Consider the following 21,829-nt stretch of genomic DNA (forward strand, 5'->3'; position numbering starts at 1 on the left):
ATTATTTTGTTTGTTAATAAATTTTAATGATTCTGAAGGTTTTGTTGTTGCACACGTTTGTTTTTCTTTATTACTTTTATCTTATCGCACAATAAAATTCTTTCATACAAAAGGTTTGATTTGTATGGCATAAAAGTTTAAAAAAAAAATAATTTTTGTGTATTTTTTTAACAATCTTTGAATCAGTTATGAGAAGAAAAACATATGGTGAAGAAAAGAAAAACAAATAAAAGAATTACAAGCAGAGAATGAAAATGAGAAACAAAAGAAAAAAAAAACCAAAAAAAAGTTTTAAAAATTTCAAAATCGCCTTAAAATTTTTATGAACAATATATGAAAATTAGAAATTGTGAACTTGTAGAATTAAGTTAATTTTGTAAAATTATTACGATTTAATAAAGTATACTTGGGGTTCCAAAACTTTTAAGTCAGAAATTTAGAGTTTGTATTTTGAAAAAAATTTGATAATATTGAAATATTAAAATAAATTAGATGAATTCAATGCCTAATATTTGTATGAACTCTAGACCATGAGGTTAAAAAATAATTAACTCGTTAAAAAGCTGTTCCTTGAGCCCTAATAACTACATTACAAATTAGTTTTAAATTAGAAGAGTAAGTAGAATTACTTACTCTTCACTGTAACGTATATACAAAATATGAGTTTTTTCTTAAATTGCCTGCCGTATTACTAAATTTTTTCGTGTAATTCTGCATTACAAAGAAAATATTGTAATTAGGTTATATAAGTCGCAATCAAATTTTATTCAACTGGAACAGTAGCTCTAGTATTAAACAAATTTTTTCTATATTTAAGTACCGTGACCATTATAGTTTTAAAATATACAATCAAATTGTTTTTGGAATTGCATATAAAAATTATTATAATTTGAGCTTATGAAAAACCACAATAAAATTTTATTGGAGTGTTAGCACAATATTTTAAAATTTGATAACAGCATGAGTGATCTAATTCTTGTATTAAGACAATTTAGGAAATTAATTTAGGAAATTTTCAAGTATAATTCTAGAGAATATATCCAGCAAAAACTAAATGTAATTATACTTTGAGCAAATCAATGAACTAGTTTACATGCCTCACTTTTCTTTTATATTTAACAATAACATAAATTTTAACATGAAGACTTCTTGTATTTCTTTTCTAGAGTGTGTGTGTGTACATATACATAATTTATTAATATATTAAAAATTTTTACGCTCTCATGAGTACTCGTATGCATATTTGTAGAAATTTATAAATAATTTTTATAAATACACAAATTCATAATAATACTTTTGCAATAAATTTCCTTTATTATTAATATTTGACCTACATATTTTTATTAACCATATACTTGATTCCTATATCACCCGTTTAGAAATTGTATATAATGAATATTTTATATTAAAAATTGATTCCTTTATTATAATTATAATAAATTAAAAGCTATTTGCATATAAGCTTAAGCGAATAAAATTAAATTTTTGAAAGCAATAATTGGGTAAATTTAAGTAGAAATTTATATTATGCAAATATCTATATGTTACACTATATTGTCAATGACTTATTAATTATACTAATATATTGTCGTTTTACAATTTTATCTTTTGAATATTCTTAAAAATTTTAATAAACATGTGTTGTATTTTAAAAGATTCATCTAACAATATTTTTCTAAGAAATGTTGCATATTTATAGGGGTATTATTGAATATTGCATTATTGTTATGGGAAAATTAATCGACTATTCAAAATGGTGAATGTTTCAGGTTGAATTTAATTGTTAATTAGATGTAGTAGTTAAGAAATTTAATAGAAATATTTAATATAGTAGTTAAGAAATTTAATAGAAATGTTTAAAATTTTATTAATTATTATAAAAATTGAAGTATATGATACTTTTTCTTAATACATTAATGAGAGATCGCTCAAACTCTCGTAAGATAATTTTATAAGCTCGTTGTTTTATAAACTATTTTATAAATGTTGTTGTTTCTATTTCCAAAAAAATTTAAAATTATAACCCTATTTTGGAATTAATAGTTTTAAATGAGTTAATCGTATAACAAAATTAATAGTTAGTTTAAAATAAATTTACTTTTTTCCGACCGTATTGCATAAAATAAATTATACGTTATGTGATAGCGCCAATATTCGGATTAAATAAGTTTCGCCGTGTTATAGAAGAGTAACGAAACTATTTTTAGAGAACTATCTGTCGGACTGCTTGCCTGTGTCTGTCTGGACCGATTTTCACGAAAATTTATAACTTAACTTTTGGGGTATGTCAGGTCTTTCGAAGTGGATCTGAAATAATTTGAAATTTAATATATGAATTCAGGGTATTAAAATAATGAAATTGTAAAACTCTTCAGTGAATTTGGATGGCATAAACTGATTTACTACTAATCGCCAAATATACGGTTTTATAGTCATGTAAACTAAAAGTTTTGAAGCGTCCCCCATTAATTACATAATCTTGTGTAACATTTTGTTATGAAGAAAATTTTCCAATATTTAAATAAGAATATTTATTCAATTAAGAATTTACTAAAACTTGATTAAATATCTCAAAATTCATTAAATTTGAATATAAGCTTTTCAATTTTTTACCTTCATAAATGCATTATTTTAATTATGAAGCATAAAAAAGGATATTTTTTTTCTTTACGAAAGGATACTCTATGTTTTTACTTGTAAATCTAGTTAAGATGAAAGTGAGTTGCAATTTTCAAAATTATTTTAATATTTTTGATTTATATTTCATCATTAAAATTTTTATACATGCATGAAAATTTTATCTGCAATACTGCACACGTAAATGTACATAAAGAATTTTGTATAAAGATAAAAATAATGCATTTTACGGGTAAAATAAATTAAAAAAGTTTTTTTTTTTTGAAGATATTTTGATTGTTGCATGTAATTAAAATTTTTTTTCTTCTCTTTTTAAGTTAAAAATTTACTCGAAATTAAATTTTACAAGCATAATTTAATATAAAATAAAGTATTAAACGTGTTCGCAGCTGCATTAAGAATATTGAAGGATTGGATGTTACGTAGAATGAGTAAAAAGTTTGCGAATTTAAAAATATTTTCTATTTTAACAATGTTGACCTGGCTGGAACACATGTGTACCAGTAAACTATTAAACTATTCGAAAATCGGGTCAAAACAATTTTACTCAGAATTGTTGAAAAATATTTAGCAATTAGCGTTTGAATATTATATCGAATATAGCAACCAAAAAAAAATGTGAGCAAAGGACGCTGATTGTTTCAGGTTTTATTTGCAAAGGCTAAGAATGTTTATAAAGCAAAATTTTATTTGTTTAGAAAAAGATTTAAGGTTCTTAAATTGAAATTTTAAGAAAAAAAACTAACTGAATTTGAGTTCTACTAATATATGTAAATCTAATAATGAACATTTTTATTGTAGGTGGGGTTTTAGAAGTTAAATAAAATTTCTAATATAATTTGAAAACTCAGATTTTAGAATTTAATTACGATAAATTGGAACCCAAATCATATTTGATATTTATAAAAATCTGACAATTTTCTATTAACAAGTTTTCTCCAAGAACGAAACCAGGATATCGGACCATTTTTCAAAATAAAAACCTTTTAATTCACCCTGCTATTTTAATTTTTTTCGCTATTTTCGTATATCAGTTCGGATAATATGTAAAATATATAATATCTTTTATTAAAATAACAACAATTTAATAATAATTAAAATTTTTTCAAGAAAAAATTTCAACATGTACATAATAATTTCATCACCAACACGTACACAGGTATATATATCATAATATCCTATATTGAATTTAAAATATCACCACATATTCTCTTTTTCCAAGAATGAGAGAGAGAGAGAGAAAGTAAGAAAAAACATATTATGAGTATAAAATTTTCTAAATAAATTAAAATTTACATTTTAATATTGTAAACTGTATGAAATATGGAAATATACACACACATATGCATGTGTACAATATTAATTTACACATTTGTAGGTATGCATTTATAACAGTATGACTATACATTTAATATTATACATGTTGTGTTCATCCCTTTAGTTATTTATTTCTGTCTGGTTTTCGTTTTTATAGTAAAATAGTTTTTGAAAAATGTTTTAAAAGCGCTTATTTAAAATACTAAAAATATCAAGTGGTAGTTTTAAGAGAAACAGAATATTAAACATATAGTTTGTATAAGGATTAAAAAAAATTGTATTTTAATTATGTAAGCATCAAAAACAGAAACAGTATAATAGGAAATGTTAGAGACTATGTAAAATATAATGTTCCAAATAAAACGGTAATGTAGTGGAAATAAAATTATTTAGCAAATATTCTTTATGTTAGTGTAATAATTGGATATTTTTGCATTATAACCATATTTCAATAGAAATATCAATTTTGTATTGGTTGTGTATTGATATTTTGGTATAAGTCTAATGTGGTAAAAAATTTTATTGGAAATTAATTGTGTGGGGGGGTTCTTTATTAGATTTGAAATACCAGCTGTTTTTCACATGGCAATGGAAAGCATTGGTATTCTTTGGTTTCAAAATTGCAATACTTGTAACTGACTAAAATTAAAGGTTAAGCAGAGCAGTTAAGCAGACGGAATTCTGTAAAGTGCATTTTGGAAGTTTTAAAAAATTTCAAGAGAAATTATTGAAGAAATTCGATATTTCCTAAAGTTCGAATGCATGCATTTTCGAAAATACATAAAAACCCAAATAAATGTGCTGTTTTGTTTTATCCTAGAAAGGATAAATTTTTTTTGAAGCTTCTACGAGTATCTCTTTTCCAACACAAGTTATAAACAAATTAGTTTTGATATGTTATAAATTCGACAAATTTTCTTAAAAGCCCTGTAATTCCGAAACGGTTCCGATTTAACACTATGTTCTGAACTAAAACTTTACTAATTTTCCATCCTAATGGTATATGAATTCTAAATTGTTGCTTGCATAAGAAAAATATTTACGTGAATAATTACTTATATACTTTTAATATGACAGGCTCAAATTTGTTTATCGGAAATTTTACGAGTCGAATATTATTAATAGGCGAAACCTTTTATATTAAAATCATGATAAATAAACTGCTAAAATACCCAAATACTTATTGTTGTCTTTGGATTTGTCCTTAAATTAACAAGTACTTTTCGTATTAAGAAATTAATATAAACTCTGAACAATGTCCAGTCAGGAGTTTTGTAAGCATTTAATAAGAGAGCCATTCTTAAACGTTGAGTACTAGTTGGATAGCTGTTAATTTATTTTGAACACATTGTGGCAAATCTTTATGTAATTATCTAGAATATGTATTTCTATATATACATACATATGAAAATTCTCTAAATACAAATATCACTATAATATAACATAACATACATGTATATTCTTCATTATTATTAATATAAAAACTAAAATACAATAATTTAAAATATACTCAAGAGTATCAGGTACTTTATTACACTTATATACCATAATATATTGGATAATATTTAAAAGGGGAAACAAAGGTAGATAACAACATCATGTATGTATACTTTTAATACTTTGGCTTGTTCTACATATAAAATTGCATATATAGAGCATTATAATATTATTATAATTTTCAAGAGAACTTTCAAAGTATATAGCTATAGCTAAATGAAATAATTTTTGAATATTTTCTGTATTGAAATTATATGTACATGTACTCATTTTATTCAGGTTAATATTATAAGTTAATGTTATGTCTACAAATATAATGTATGTATATAGAGATCTTTACGTCTAGGTTATTTGTCCCTATTCGCATAAATATTATATAATATGTAAATTTATAAAACTATGGGGGTACTTTGAAACACATATGTACATATAATAATAATATTAAATGTGCATCAGTATGTATATTTGAATTTGGTTCAGTTATTAAATGAGTCTCACTATATTCGTATATATATATAATGTGAAAAAAGGTCATCGAATTAAAATATTATATAAAACTTATAAACTACATAAATTTTAATATAAATGGATCAAGAGAGTAAATGTAGTAAAAGGATAATTTATAAAAAAAAAGAGGGGAGAATGGGTAATCCTGGCGACGAAGATTATTATTTTATTTACATTTTTACTTTTATTTTTTTTTACAGTTTTTCCTGCATAATGTATGAACAAGTCTATAATATAAATACATTTAAATATTTCATTGACTAAATAATATTTGGTACTTGAGTGTATAAGAGTAAATTAATGATGATATAGAGTGTGTAAATATTGAAATTTGAATAAAACGTACATGCAATTAAATAATTTTCATAAATAAATTTTTTTTTTTTTGAAATATTTTAATATACCTTGAACCTTCTTGCACGTTTCTGATTGGGACCAGTTAAGTTTAAACCACATGAGTTGCACCGTAGACATTCCTCGTGATAATGATTATTATCATATAATGGTGATGGTTCTATAAAAAAAAAAATGAAAATATTTTAAATTTAATAAATTTTCCTTTGATTTCGTAAAAAAATATCGTAAATTTAATATGTACATATACTCAAAGTTTAAAATGGTGTACTTAGCATATAAAATAAGTGTTATACTTAAAAATTTATTTCAGCAAATAACATTATAATATTTTAAAAATTCATTAATTTGTGTATTTTTGCCTTATATATGCACGTACTTATTAAAATAATTTGTAAATACCGTATGGTAATTATGTGTGCTGATACTTCCAATGAATATGACAATCAGTATGATCAATGAATGAAGTATAACAAAATTTCATATTAATAACGATTATTTGAATTTCATTTCAATTCAATTAATTTTGAAGTTTAATATTCTTATTAGAGGGAAGTAATCAATTGGAAGCACTTTACGTCTTTGTACTTGAAAATTAAAAAAAACCTTCAATTTAAATTTCCATTTGAACTTTTGAGAGGAATCTGAGCCATTTTTGTTCATTTTTTTTTTTAATTTTTTTCATAATTTCATATACCGAAAAAAGTAAAATACAGGCACCTGTTAATAATCTATAAACTTGAAATAGAGAAGATTTGGCAAGGATTAAGAGGAGGAATTTAAAAGCTCTTGTGTTGGAATTATCAGGTCTAGAATATGATTCTTAGTCAGACTCTAAAATCGTCAGCAGTATTGAGGAAGAAACGTTTGTTACAATTTTCGGTTATGATATTTTTGTTAATCTATTACGACAACCGTCGGTTAACTTTTGTGGATTATGGACAAATATGTATATTATACGAGTATGAGTACTATGCGAGTAGGATCACTTGAGTTTCTTACACTACCTACTTATAAGAAGAAATGACATTTTCAATTGACTTTATTGATTGTTTTGCTTTGTCTACCTGTGGGCTGCACTTTGCCGACGTTTGTATTACGAAATAACGAATAATTTTGAGAATGACCAAGTAAACGAAAAATTGAGAATGAGAAGAGATGAAGGGTATAGAAATTCAGTATAATTATTTATTTTGAATGGCTCTAAATATGTGTAATATGAAATTTTAATTAATTTATTATTTTTCAGCATTCAAATTAATCAGTTGATGTTTTTTATCTGGAAATGGCTTATATTTTCAGTCAATTTTCCTAATTGACCCTTAGAAATAGTATAATAATTCTGGATTTTCTTTTAATTTTATTAAAGCAAGTACCAATATTATACAAAATTACCCCATTATATACAAAAAATTTTTTAGGTGCATAGCACTCAATTTAAAAATATCAAAATTAGTATGATAATCCATTAATAATTACTTCATTAAATTGAAAAATAAAAAAAAAAAATTATTGAATAAATTAAAAACACCTTATTAGTACAGGATTAAAAATAAATCCTTTTTATAATATTTTATTCGGTCGTATTCATTAACAGTAAATTTAATTTTAAAGTATCAATGAGAAGGATTTTTTTTTATATAAAAAAATTTCCATGTTCTAAACTAATTTATTGTAAATTTAAAAAATATAAAATTGAAAAAGAAAAAATTTTTGTGAATATTTTGTGAATAGGAAAAATATTTTACTATTAGTAATATTGTTAACTTTAATAGAAAATTTTCATTTTTTGAAAATTCATTTTTAATACATTGTAAACAAAATTTTCATCATAGCAATTTTCGCACAAAAAAAACAAAAAAGAATTAACAACTTAACAATTAACATCAAAGTTTTTCAAATAGCATTCAATTTCTTCCTTTCATTGTTTTTTAATCTTATTATAATTAAAATAAAAAAAACAGCTCCTATTAAAAATATTTGACAATAAAACGAACAAAATAAAAAAAATATGAAAGAATCATAAGAAAAAAAAAACGAAAAAATTTCAAATTTTTACTCATTTATCAAAAAAAAAAATTTAAAAATATTTTGTTTTTCCTTATTCTTGTACTACGCACGTATTTAAGGTATTTATTTGACACAATCAAAGAAACGCTTAAAGAGAGCCGTCAGACAATAAGTTTCTTCCAAAGACAATAATAAATTGTTAATGGAAAAGCAAAAAAAAAAAAAAAATAAGAAAAATAAAAATTGAAAATGGAAAATTAAAAAAAAAAAAACAACAACGCATACAATTAGAGCACAAAAGCGTAAAAAGAATTTTTTTATTTTTCATTTATTTTTGTTTTTTTTTTCTGCCAATTTTTTAAAAACGCTTTGTACGAAAAATTTCTTTCTAAATTCCTCATAAAATAATTTCTATTATAAATGTATGTATGGATGTATAAGAGAAGATTACATTCTTTTGAGCAAGAGAAAATAGCGAATGTCGAAAATAATATTTTTTTTCTCTTCTCATTCTCAAAATTTTTTCGTTCTTCCGTTATTTTACCTTCTATTTTTTCTTCTTTTTTTTTTTTTTTAAAACGTAATTTGTTTTTCATTTCTTAATTTAAAGTTAAATCAAATAAAAAAAAGAAGGAAAATAGAAAAGAGGAAATAAAAAACAAAAGTAACACATAGCAACAACAAAAAATTAAAATAATACATAAAAAAATCAGTTCTTTATCAAAATGACAACAAAAAAGACATGTACATTGTACACATACACACTTACATATTCGTAATATACTGTATAGGTATTGAAAATTTATAAATTTCAATAAGTATGAAAAAAGATTATGAAGAAAGAAGAGAATTTTAAGACAAGATCGAATTAAAAATGTTTCATGGCAGTCCTGAGATCATCTAGTTCTAATATTTCACGATTTGATTTGTTGACGACACATATTTACACCTGTTATCATATTCTCTATCCTATAATATTTTATTTTCGCCTCTTTGGAGTATATGAGTAGCACCATATTGAAAATGGTAAAATTTTATTTTTTGAATTTTTATTTTCGTCTCGGAGTTTTAAAAAAAAAATCATATTTATTTTTTATTTTAGTAATGTTGCGACTGATTGGCGAGGTAGAGCTACAATTGTTGCTGGAACAGCTGGACAAAAATATACGGATAATATATTTTATAATCCAGATAATGATTATGAAATAATGACTGTAAATAGATCAATGTAAGTATATGGTTTTCGAGCTTAATGTTATTTTGTATATAATGCTTATTTCATCCATTAGGTTTGTGTGATTCTTCTCTCTGTGCCTCTCTCTCTAAATATGATGTCAAAAGTCGTCTGCTCGAGGAATGAAACAGTGTATAAAAAAAAAAAACAAGTTCTACCGATCATACACCATTTTATTTCTCAGCAGATGAATGAAAGTGTTGCGATATTAGAATTTCTGATTTTTTCACAAAATACAATGTTTATTCTAGATTTTCCTACAAAAATTCCCATAGATTTTCCTCATATTCCCTTATTCACGAATGGTCAAAAATAACCATCAAAATTCGACAATAAAATTGAAATGGCATGTGACAAATCATAAGGATAACAACCATGATTTGATGTTGTAAAATTGACAATCAAAGTTATTTTTAAACAAAATGTTATTAAGGTAGAAAAATTCCATAGACATTTGCAAATAAAATGGATTGTGTGAAGCCCTCACAAATTTTTGTAATTTTTTTATTTTAAAAATTCGGTAAACGTTGAAATTGTTTTGATTTTTAAAAATTCCCAAGTATTTTCATTAAATTTCCTTTTTCCCCTTTTTATTTTCTTTTTCGTTCAAATTCCCGTAATATAGGAAAAATCTCACAATATCGCAACACTGCTTTAAATATATAAAAATTTTCTCACTTTGAGAGAGTGTTTATATACTTCACTCTAATGGAGTTGTATTTTCAATTTTAAAGCATAAGTTTTAAGATTGAATTGCGTATGTTACTTTTGCCTAACAAAAAATGTTAAGCTTTACCTAAAAAATTATTAAGATCCTATTAAAAATATTCTAAGAAAACAATAATTATGATCTTTTTTTTCAACCAATAATAATATTATTCGTACATGAAAATTTTTAACTAGGAATACAGGTTGCTCTGACTTATTAAGAGTATAATTTTTCAGTGTAAACATGTTGCACTCACATTTTTTGATTGTTATTTTATACATTTTAGATTTATTCATTTGAGACTCAAGTTCATATTGAAGGAGTAAGTACAATGGCCCAACCTTAACAGGTTACTAATTAATTTCATTCATGGTATACATACGTAGGAAATGTGTTAAAAACGAAATAACACAAAAATATTATAATTATTTTAGGATAAAATTCGAATAGAATTTACGAAAAAAGTAGACAATAAAATTGAAGGAACACGTTTAAATTTATAAAATAATATTGATGTATAGAGGGTACCTTCAATTTACAACCCCTATATATTATAGTATTATATAATATGTCTGTATGTTTTTACAATGGTAGGCAAATAATTTTCTTCCTTTTTGATAATTCTTGTCACGTCCTAAACATTAAATGTTATTTTAAATGATATTCCATGCCGCGCTATTTTCATGTTTTTTCATTCTCTATTGGAAAGGAACGAATAAAAATGTTTGTTTTTCTTTTTAATTTTTTTTATTTTATAATTTTAACGTTATCACGTTAACAGAGTTTTATATTTTTCAATTCTTTGTATATCGCTTGTATATATGTATACACATTTTGTGTGTTCAATTCGAAAATATGTACAAATAAAAAATATATACTTTTTTTTTTTGCAATTGAAAGATAGCTGAGTAGGTCGGTTTCAATCATGATTATCAATGATGTGGTCTCCCTACGTGTATTTAATTTTAAATGAATTTTATATTTTAGATAGAAAATTTCACATAAATCGTTTATAATATTCGTGAATATTTTATGAAATCTAAACTGAGATATTAATTTTATTGCATTCAAATATGAAGGTTAATTCATTGTATTTTATTTATGTATGTACGACGAGTGTCTATATATAGAAATCAATTTACAAATTTTTGGTCGTAATTGTAATAATGTTTTGCATAGTTGTTTGTATGTAATGTCATAAGATATGACTAGGGTTTATTAATAATAGAATGGAACAAAAAATGGAATAGAACAATAATAGAAGAACAAAATTTTGAAATTTTTATTTGGAAAACTAAAATTATTTTTGATATTGCAACATTAAAGACTATCAAAATTTGTTTTTGTTAATAAAAAACAATATCCAGAGACTATACGATTAAAAAGGTTAAATTTACCTTGTTATATAGTATGAATTTTAGTTTGACTTTCAAGAGATATGGGAGAATCAACATCAAAACAATATACTTGTGCATTATTGCTTGAATTGAACTACATTAACTTGAATTGGAAAACTTTACTCATACTTTTGAAATATTTAAAATTCTTTTTAATATTTCTTCTTTGAATTACTCAATTTTTTCTAAGCCTATATACACATTGTTTAACTACTCTGTTACAGGCTCATGGGTCACAAATACTATTATGTGTTATGAGATCGCGTAAAAATTATTTAATCAGCTTATACTCTTATTCATTTGCACAATACAAAATATCTACACTTAATATTTTTCACTCTTTTATAAAATTAAAGAACAACATAAAAAAGAAAGAAATTGGAAAAAAAAAGAGAAAATAATTTAGAAACGCAAATTGAATAAATAGAAAAAAAAATATCAGAACTTTTCTTGAAAACCTACAAAAAATAAGCACAAAAAAAAAAGCAAAACAAAATCTTACTTCATTGTGTTTTCTATTTCAATTGGTGTTGAAAATTATTTTGATATTTTTTCTTCCTCCTATTCATTTTTAATTATTCTCAATCGTCAAATTCCCATGAAAATTTTCTCATTTTTAAAAAAAAAAATTTCTTAATAAGAAAGAGGAAAAAAAATATAAAATTTAAATGAGAAATTGAGGAAAAAGGGATACAAAAAAAAAATAAATAAACATGAAATTTTTATACGTTTACATTTTGGTAAAAAAGAAAAATTTTCCGAATATTGGAATGGAAATTTTTTAATTTTTTTTTCGTTTTTTTTTCATTCATCCCGTATAGCATTTACTCTGTACACGTCCCTAGTCTTTCAATAAAGCAACATCTAACTTTTTGAAATTCGTTGTGTAGAAAATTTTGTATTTTTAGTACGTACTCTCATGCTCCATTTTTACTACACAACCGTATAATATACTAACAATGTATAATACAAAACGACAACACAGTTGCTAACAATCCTATTCGAATACATAAAAATATTCAAATCAAATAATAAAAAATTATCAATACGAGACTCGAAAATTTTATATTGTATTGCACGAGAAGTTTATCAACCAAGTTAGAGAAATAATATAGAAGTGAATAGAAATGGGAAATTTTTAAATGAGAACATAAGATTCTCGTATTGTGCTGCACGAATATACGAAAAGATTTTTTTAAGAATTAAAATAAAATAAAGGATGAGAATTAAAATTAAAAGTAGCTATGTATATTGTATACTGTACAGCGTATTAAATACGTAGGTTAATATTTTTAGAGAGAAGATATTTTAAAAAGAGAAATTTAAAATAATAATATTAATAAAAGTTCAATGATTTTTTATAGACTCTTTAAAAATATTTATTTTGCAAAGGCTTTAAAGATTTTCAAAAACAAAAAAAGAATTTTTTTTTTGGTCTCATTTTATTTTCGTATTTCAATAGAATTTTAATTAGTTTCATCTTAAAAAAAAAAAATGTATTATGAATGTGGTGAGTGATAATTATGAAAAAAAAAATCATAATTTATTATGAGTGAAATGCACGGAATGAGCATAAATTTTTCAATTATTATGAATTTTTAATTTAAAATAATAAGTTAAAATTCTAAGAAGTTTATATTATAGCTTATATATAGCATTTAATAACATTTGTCGCTGTTTATTATGGGGTGATGTCGATGCATACGAATTTCATGTTATTTTATAAATATTTCTTGTACTTAGCTATAAAATTCTTATATTCCCAACTGCAAAAGCACTTTTGAGAATGGTACTCACAGCATTAGTTCAATCAAAAATATAGATGAATTGGAAGTATGTAGGTTTAGATTTTATGATAAAGGTATTAGTTTTAGGCTGTTAGAAGTTTTCAAAATCCTTTTGGTCAGAATAACTTACTCTTCGAATTTATGAACTGCGTTCGAAACCATATTATGAGCTTCACTCGTAGCCCATAAATTCAGAAAATTACGAATTTTATATTGTCTATTCCGAATTACAAAAATTCTGCTCCGAACGTAATAGAGTAACCATAAATAATTACATTCGTAGTAAAAATGAATGTCAAAAGTTTACGAAAGAAATAATTACACGTAACAAGTAATTTAAAGAGAACGGTTGGAACAGTGTTTCCTTCTTCCTCTAACATAAGTATCATGAAGGGAAATGAATTCATATTTTTGCTAAAATTTTCAACTTTTCGAAAAAAATTAAAAAATATCCTGTTATATGAAAGTTGTTTACTCAAATAACAACTAAATATTTGAAGGTACTACATTAAATACTGATTTTGACACTCCGAAAAATACACTTGTCATTGCTAATCCATAATTGCTACGAGTTGAATTTTGTGATAATTAAAAAGCCTACGTCGTAGTTGAGTTTTGGAACTCGTATAAAATTCTGTGAGTGGAATTCATGATAGGGCTTAATATTTAAATGTTCGTCATGGGAAGACCTGACATTTACATCATTTTTATTCATGCTCTTTACGAAAATTGCTTTTCATTTTTAAAAATAACTTTATAAGGAATTGAATAATGTACAAAAGTTTTAAGAAATTTAATATTCAGAATTTCTTATTTATTACAAAGTATTCAATTTGTTTTATTTTACAAAAATAAAGAAAATAAGAAAATAATTTAATTATTTTAATAGAATAAATTGAAAATTATAAACAAGAAACACAAAATATAAAAATATAAAAAAAAAAATTCGTATTTTTTTTTTTAATTTTTAATGTCATTGGACACTGACTTTTATATAATTATGTATGTTGTTGTGTTGCTATAATGCTGGAAATTGAAAAACTGTAAACAAAAATTAATTTCTTTTAATTCATTTAATTTTCAAGGGGGTAAAAATAATTCCTTTTTACGGATTGTCCTTTTTAATTTAATGAAATTTAATTTATTAAAACGATTTTATGTATATGTATATATATACTCGCATATATATACTGGTATATATATATATGTATATAAATAAGAAATGAAAAGAAAATTGTATTTATAATAAGAACAGCTATATAGATTTAAAATTGTAATATAAAAGAGAAATGGAATACGAAAAGGAGTAATTGAAGGACATGAGCTAGGGTTGCCTAATTAAAAGATTTGGCTTGAAAAAAAAATATTCCATTTTATATTCTACTTTTTTTTTGTAATTTATGTGATGGATTTGTTGAAAAATGGAAGAAATGTGCCACAGGTATCTTGATACTAACACAATAGTTAAATAATGTTTTTTATATAAAATAAATATAATTTTATTTGTAAAACTAAATAAAGATAAAATGGCTAAATGATGAATTTCTATGTGAACACACTATATGAACAGTACTAAATTAGAAGTAATTCCAAGAGGTCATTATTGATCATTTAAGCTTCCTCGATATATTGATGCCCAAAATTGTAGCAACATTAATTACAAAATTTACAATACGTTCTTATCACTAACAAGTTTACATTTTATTCTATTCTTTAGTTTTGACTCTATATAATACTCACTAAGCTAGAAATTCGTCCCAGTTCAGCATTACTAGAAGGCAAAATTAAAAAACAAATTATATAATTTTTTAGTAGAATAATTTTTCGGAAAAAATATGCGTTTTTCGACGAAAAATATTCCACTATGAAATAAAATATTACACTTTGGCAACACTGACAAAAGTTTATCATTTCCATTTTATTTAGCATTTTTTAAGTTTTTTGTGATTGTAATTTGCAAGTTTTTCTTTAAAATAGTATAGTTAATCATTTTAATTGATATAAGATGAAGAAATTTCGGGAAAAATTAAATGGCGTAAAAAAATTCAATTAATTGTAATTAAAACGTATGGCCTTTTATAAAATTTATTTAATTTATTTTTTTTTTTTTGAGTGATTGTTTTGTTACATAATAAAATTTTGTGACTTTTTATATTTTTTTTTTGTGATACTAAAAGTTCAAACACCTTAAAAGAAACTTAAAACCTTCAAGATTTTAATTAAAAATTACTTTGAGAACTGCTGAACAAAATATTCTTTTATTGAACTTTATATTAATTTGGAAATGGTTTAATTTTTGTCCGAATTAACAATACCAAAAAATTATACAAAATCATTTCATACTAATTATTTCTGTTTTAGAATAAAAAGCAGCTAAAATCAATAGCATATTGTAATAGTATGCAATAGGACATATTGCCTCTAAAAGTAGATATGAGTAAAGATATGAGTAACAAAAATTACCCTTCTTGTAATAAATCTAATTTAACTTTACTTTTAAGAATTAAAAAATGAATTTAAATTGAATAAAGGGGGCATGAAGCATAAACGTGAATTAAAATCAAATAATCATGTGCTTTATGTAGCATATTATGGCAAATCCAAATTGAATTTTACTTAATAAAATATTATAGAGAATATTTACATAAAATAATGTGAGATAAAATTCCTGAAGCATACGTCTAAATCAATTTTATTCCCAATACTCGTAATGTTGAAAGTTAGGTTGGAAAAATTAGATATAGATTTATAAAAAGAATATTAAATTTTTATCATCTGCTGTAAGAGAATAGAGTCTGCTTAATCTAGACTCTTTAATATATTTTGTGGTTGTTTTTAATTCAATATTGTGCGAACGATGAATAGTAACCCTTGCACTACCCCTTAATTATTATTAATTTAAAACCTTTTTTGCGAATAACTTTTTTTTTTTTTTATCATGATTTTTAAAAATTGTTAAACGTAATTCTTAAAATATATTATTACTATTGCCATGAAAAACTAAAATTGAGCAACAATGAAAATGTTAAAAAAATGTACAAAATATAGAACCGAATCAAAAAGAAGAATGAAAAAGGATTAAAATAAAAATGAAAAAATCAAGATAAAAATGTGAAAAATAAAATAAAAGAAATAAATAAAGAGAAAAAAATCTACACATATAAGGAGGGAAACCAATAATTAAGGGTTCTGATGTATAAAATGATAAAATAATAATGAGAATTGAGGGTTGTACTCAAAGGATTTCCGATTATATAAATCAGCTGTTTCATTTTATTTTTATTCTCCCATTTTGTTATTTTTTTTAGTTCTTCATATACTATTTCTGTTTTGTATTTTTCATCTTCTCATTTATATATTGCAAAAATAAAAAGAAGAAAACCACTTGAAACATTGAAAATTAATGGTCAATGGAATTAAATGAAAATGCAAAAAAAAAAGGTCTATCTTTCCTATATAACATAGCCATACTTTTTATTATTATTCCCATATGACTTTTTTATACGAAGGATATTAACAATTTATCATTTCATTTGTAATATTATAACGAAAACGAATACTGTTTGGGGAAAGCTGGATGACCCTTATTTGTGTAAGAGTTTAAGGCATTAACTTGGTCAATTTCAGTTAAGTTTATTTTTAGTTTCTTAAAAATATTAAGGCTATTGGGAACTATTTAAAACTACGTGATTATTCTTAGTTTAGTGCAAAAAAAAAACAAAAATTGAATCAACGAGAATTGAATGAATAACTAAATAGAAATTCGTTCATATAATTGCGAAACAAATGGATAACGTAATAAAAGGAAGGAGTCAAGGCAGAAAAAATTAAAAAAATTTTCACCTCGAACTGGACTCGAACCAGTGACCTCCCGCTACAGAGGTATAAAGAAATTTATAATGTCATCAACCTGTTCTGCAGTTGTATGGAAGGAATTTTCATTTGGTTATTCTTAAAAGAATTAATAATAAAGATAAAGATCTACACGTTATATTGACAATTAGTAGTAATAGAATGGAATGATAATAATCGAATATGATATGTACTCGTGTTACTTCTCCAATGAGGTTGTTTTTAAATATGATTCAGCAATTTTTTATTTCAAATCATTTTTGTGTTGATCAACTTTAAAAAAAAAAATTTAGCTATTGCTGTAATTGACAGTTCAACTGCTAGCTGTAATTCAATTGTAAAATATTTAAAAAACATGAAACTTTACATCCCTGATTTTATTGGAGAAAATTGCGAAAAAAATTTCTCCTAACTAGCCTATAAGAGAATTTCAAATAAAAATGTAAATGATATAGCGAATGTGAGATTTAAACGAACTTTGCTTTTAAAGACAGGAAATACTTGATATGTAGACCGCATAGAGAAATTGTCCTTGGCTTTGAAGAATCGTATTTACTGGCACACAGGATGTACGGTCTTAAAAGTGTCATTATTATGATATGGTATCGAAAAGCTTAAGTTCTTAAGAAATTGTCAAAATTTAATTCGATAGGTAGTCATTAGTGTAAACAATTTCTTCATAGTAAACACAAAAATTTTCAAAATTTCCATTACTCGCATTTGATTATCCTATAGTTGCACATTTCAAATTTCTGATTTCTTCCTTTATTTTTTTTTTTTTTTAATTTTAAAATGAAGGTCAATTTAAGGAAATAATTACAGAAAATAAAAAAAAAAAACAAATTTAAAGAAAAATGTAGGATAACGCATCAATTTAGAATTTTTCATAATGTCTTGACAAATTGCAACACTCATTATTGCCGTTAGTAGTAGATTAAAGTCAAAGAAGAAATTAAGAATAAAATTCACTGACTTTTTGTTTAATATATTTAGAAAATTTTACGTAATTCATGAATGCATGAATAATAAATGATCATATAGGGGCGGTTGCCGTAAAATTATAGAAATACAATAAAGTGCATTTAAATGTTAAATGTATTTTGAATAAAAATTCTGAAATTAAATAAATAACTGATTTAAATATTACACTTAATTTTAGTCCTTATAACATCAGTTTTGTTTATTTATAGGAGAAGGAAGAAGTATATGAAATGTTAAGAGTATTTGTGATTTAATAAAATATTTTAAATCATTATTGTAGAGATTCAGTATCTTGAATTAAAAATGGTATGATTTTCTCCTTAACCCTTTAGAAATTGAGAATTAAGTTCTGTAACATTTTTGCAGAAGAAGGAGGAGCACAAATTTTGCGTTCTTTTTAAGTATTAAATACTATCACTTTTGGAAAAAAATTTAGTTTATACTATGAACACCTTCTACTGTTAATTATCGTACGCAGTTTGTAAATAATAATAATAATGTAGCCTAAAATTAAAATAAATAATGTTAGCATGAATGCTTTTAATTTATAAAAAACGAATATTACTTTTAATTAAAATATTTATACGGTAGTTTTAATAATATCCTTCTAAACTAATATTTATTTTTGAAATAATTGAACAAAATTTATTACATATTTTGTATGTATGTGTTTATGTACACTGATAAAAATTATTCTGCACAATATCAAAAAAAAAAAATTACATGTAATTCAAAATTACATGCAATTTTGTTTTAACAATTTTAAAATTACACGAATTTTGTCGGGTAATTTTAATGTGCTACAATAGGCACATAATAGTTATATGTATATGTAATTGTATTTGTAAGTAATATATATTTATGTAAATAAATTTTAAATTATAATATTTCCATGCTGGTTGTAATTGTTTAAGGCTATAAACAATATTATGGTTATTTACAATGCATAGTTCATTGATTAAAAAAAAAATGTTTTTCTAGAATAATTTTAACCACATTGAAGGTGAATATTATTTTACTTTTGTAAATATTATTTTATACATTTGAATATGTTCGTTTATTATATTTATATGTTGAATATTATATTTTTCGTTTTAGAAAATTTCGAGCAAATCATTAATATTATTATTTAGCTCATTATTTTCATAAGAATTTTGGTGGTGACTAAGAAAAGCTGGTGCAGTTGGGATTGCGAATGTCATAATCATACGTACAGTGTTGCTCATTGGTAGTGTTATATGCCTATTGAAACTTATATGTGATTGCAAAAAATTTTTTAGTTTTGCATACTTTTAGGGCGAAAAAAATTTTGCCTCTTTATTTTATTTAAAAATATTATTGATTTTTAGGAAATATTCAAGGTAGTTTTGTTATTAGTGTTATATAACATTTCTTATACTGTGTTTTGCAGCTGGATAATACTTTACCATATCATTTAATTAATCGTACTACACACAATATTAATGAGAAATCATAGTGATTATGAAAATTTCACATAATATACAGAATTTAAAATACAAAGTGCACAATCCAAAAATGTACATGTCGTTTATATTATGACCACATCAACCATTTTGTTTTTATATTTTGTTTTTAGATGTTTGCCTAAACTATTATTTTTAAATTCTAAAACCGCATTTACATAAAAAATATTATAAGTATATTATATTGTTAATTTGAATATTAGACCGCAATTTTGACATAAATCAAAAAAATTATAATATCATGCAATGAAAATATATTGAAAATATTTTAAAACTTTAATAAAAAAAAAAATACAGTCATTCCATATTTTAATTTATTTCGCTTTTTTAATTTGAATATCGAAATGGTGCATGTTCATATTATTAAATACGTGCTGGCATGTATTCATATAATATGCAACTAAAATATTTTCTATTGCATTTTATAAAATAAAAAATTATTTATAATGAAAATAAAGGATGTTAAACAGAAAAATTACGTGAAAATAAAATAATTTTTAAACAATGAAAACATTTGTAAATTTTATGTAAAATTGTAATGTAATATTGTAATCAGAAAACAAAATGGTAAATTTGTAAAAACATAATGTGAGTCACATGACATATCAATTATATATTATTTAGTTTACAATGATGTTTTATTCTGGCATTATTTACCCTTTCAAATAAAGTACACTTTTAAGACCATTTATAAGCAGTTTGGTAAAGTATTATGCTCAATAATTTTGACTATGTCAGCTCATTCGCCCGTTTCTTCCTCGTACAGATAGAAATGTACAATTTTTTAAATAAATCTTAGATCTTAGTTTAGAAAAGTATTTGTATAGAATAAAATTATAGCCATATCATCTCTATTCCATTCTGCAGCAAGTCAGTATTTTAACAAAAACAGGACAAAATTGAATTTTCTTCAATATCCTTTCAGTAGTTTTTATTATTACTATATACATATATAGAATAAAAACCACTAATATATATGGATTTTCTCAAAGGATATATAGAAAATAAATTATTCTCTAAAAGAGGGCTATCATATACTTTTGTGATAATTTTAGGCTTTATACATAATCACAAAATATTTCACATAATTTTTGTTATATATTCTCTGTTATATTATAAGAATATAATAGTGTTTTATGTATCTATATAATAAAAATATCACTTGAACTTAATGACCACTAAAGTGTATTTCAAATAATAAGGATCCAATCAATTTTAGTCCACTTGATTTTGAATAATATATTATTATAATAAAAATAATAAAATAACAGTAATATAAAATAAGAATAATCAGAAAAAGAAAAGAATAAATAAGTAAATAAAATGAAAATAAAAACAAAGCAAATGAAAAGGTTGTAAAAAAGCATTTTTCAATTCGAAGCAGCTTTTCTGATTCAATATTCAAAATGAAAATAGAAAATATCAAATGATCAAGTTTAAAAAGATCAAATTATTAGGTTTATATGCCGAATCTAATCCACCGAAATTTCATTCATCATAAATAAAATGATCGTCAATGTTAATTTTGAAAAAGTTTTTCAAATAGATTCTTACTTCTTTTTGTATTTTATAAATTTTTAGGGGAAAAAGAAATGGCGAAAATTCAATTGTTTAGGACACAGTATACAACACAGCGCTATTATTTTGAACATATAATTATTTTTTCCACACATTATTTTACACACGATAGTTCACTTATATTTCATTTTGTTCATTTTATTCCTTTCTGTCGTTCATGCAGTTAAAATAATATCATACATATATTTGGCATATAATACATATATCATACATTTTGTAATATGTATGAGGTAATTTTCAAGCAATGCTCATCACACAATATTCATTTCAAACTTGTAATAAGACGCAATAATTTACTAATATATAATTTTTAATTACAAATTTTTTTATTGAATTCAGAACAGAATATTCATTTTTATTATTCTTAATTATATCTGGGGAATCATACAAGTCTAAAGACTGAGGTCGACATACAATATTTAGTTTTTCAACTACTGTTTGATTGTAAAATCGTTACGCGCACAACTAAGTAACAAAACTATTGC

General features: G+C 23.5%; 1 protein-coding gene across 3 annotated transcripts in view; it reads right to left on the reverse strand.

Moving 5' to 3' along the window:
- LOC129611299 (uncharacterized) overlaps positions 1 to 6,468 on the reverse strand; it is a 129,435-nt gene extending 122,967 nt beyond the window's left edge. For all 3 annotated transcript variants that reach the window (XM_055524373.1, XM_055524372.1, XM_055524371.1), the window contains exon 1: positions 6,363 to 6,468. The gene's annotated coding sequence lies outside the window, so the exon portion shown is untranslated. The remainder of the gene's footprint in view (positions 1 to 6,362) is intronic.
- Positions 6,469 to 21,829: the final 15,361 nt, after the last annotated feature.

This window comes from Condylostylus longicornis, unplaced genomic scaffold (assembly GCF_029603195.1).
Source record: "Condylostylus longicornis isolate FDR11 unplaced genomic scaffold, ASM2960319v2 ptg000049l, whole genome shotgun sequence".
Classification (NCBI taxonomy): Eukaryota; Metazoa; Arthropoda; class Insecta; order Diptera; family Dolichopodidae; genus Condylostylus; species Condylostylus longicornis.